The sequence below is a fragment of the Rhagoletis zephyria genome, unplaced genomic scaffold, assembly GCF_001687245.7.
Source record: "Rhagoletis zephyria isolate East Lansing unplaced genomic scaffold, Rhagoletis_zephyria_1.1 Rzeph_scaffold_00246, whole genome shotgun sequence".
Taxonomy (NCBI): Eukaryota; Metazoa; Arthropoda; class Insecta; order Diptera; family Tephritidae; genus Rhagoletis; species Rhagoletis zephyria.
The window spans coordinates 261,411-262,819 of record NW_016157330.1 but is presented as its reverse complement, the minus strand read 5'-3'; the positions used below and the strand labels follow the sequence as shown (position 1 = coordinate 262,819).

Here is a 1,409-nt window from a genome sequence, read left to right as displayed (position 1 = left end):
TACAGCTACAGCTTCAATTTTAATGAATTCAGGTCCAGAATCATTTGTAATTGATTGTAGTTTAAAATTAATTTTTTTTAGTTGAAAAATAAGAGCGTAGTGCGTTTTTTTAAATTTATATGAAGCTTTTTACAGCTACAGCTTCAATTTTAATGAATTCAGGTCCAGAATCATTTGTAATTGATTGTAGTTTAAAATTAATTTTCTTTAGTTGAAAAATAAGAGCGTAGTGCGTTTTTTTAAATTTATATGAAGCTTTTTACAGCTACCGCCTAAATTTTAATGAGTTCTGGTCCAGCATCGTTTGTAGTTAATTGTAGTTTTAAAATTTTTTTTAGTTGAAAAATAAGTGCGTAAAGTTTTTTTTTATTTATATGAAGCTTTTATCAGCTACAGCTTCAATTTTAATCAATTATGATCCAGAATCGTTTGTAGTTGATTGTAGTTTTAAAATTTTTTTTTAGTTGAAAAATAAGTGCGTAAAGTTTTTTTTTATTTATATGAAGCTTTTATCAGCTACAGCTTCAATTTTAATCAATTATGATCCAGAATCGTTTGTAGTTGATTGTAGTTTTAAAATTTTTTTTTAGTTGAAAAATAAGTGCGTAGCGCGTTTTATTTTTTAAATTTATATGTAGCTTTTTACAGCTACCGCCTAAATTTTAATGAATTCTGGCCCAGCATCCTTTGCAATTGATTGTAGTTTTAAAATTTTTGTTTGTAGTTGAAAAATAAGTGCGTAGCGCGTTTTATTTTTTAAATTTATATGTAGCTTTTTACAGCTACCGCCTAAATTTTAATGAATTCTGGCCCAGCATCCTTTGCAATTGATTGTAGTTTTAAAATTTTTTTTTAGTTGAAAAATAAGTGCGTAATGCGTTTTTTTTAAAAATCATATGACGCTTTTTACAGCTCGGTTTCAATTTTAATGATTTCAGGTCCAGAACCGTTTGTAGTTGATTGTAGTTTAAATTTTTTTTTTTTGAAAAATAAGTGCGTAACGCGTTTTTTTTTTTAATTTATATGAAGCTTTTTACAGCTACCGCCTAAATTTTAATAAATTCCGGTCCAGAATCGTTTGTAGTTGATTGTAGTTTTACAACTTTTTTTTTAGTTGAAAAATAAGTGCGTAATGCGTTTTTTTTTTAAATTAATATGAAGCTTTTTACAGTTACAGCTTCAATTTTAATGAATTCTGGTCCAAAATCGTTTGTAGTTAATGATAGTTTTACATTTTTTTTTTGGTGAAAAATAAGTGCGTACTGCGTTTTTTTTAACTTATATGAAGTTTTTAACAGCTACAGCTTCAATTTTAATGAATTCTGGTCCAGAATCGTTTGTAATTGATTGTGGTTTTAAAATTTTTGTTTGTAGTTGAAAAATAAGTGCGTAATGCGTTTTTTTTTAAA

General features: G+C 26.5%; 1 protein-coding gene across 1 annotated transcript in view; it reads left to right on the top strand.

Moving 5' to 3' along the window:
- The window catches only part of Stacl (SH3 and cysteine-rich domain-containing protein), a 132,220-nt gene that overhangs the window by 75,011 nt on the left and 55,800 nt on the right, over positions 1 to 1,409 (top strand). The gene's annotated exons all lie outside the window — the stretch shown is intronic.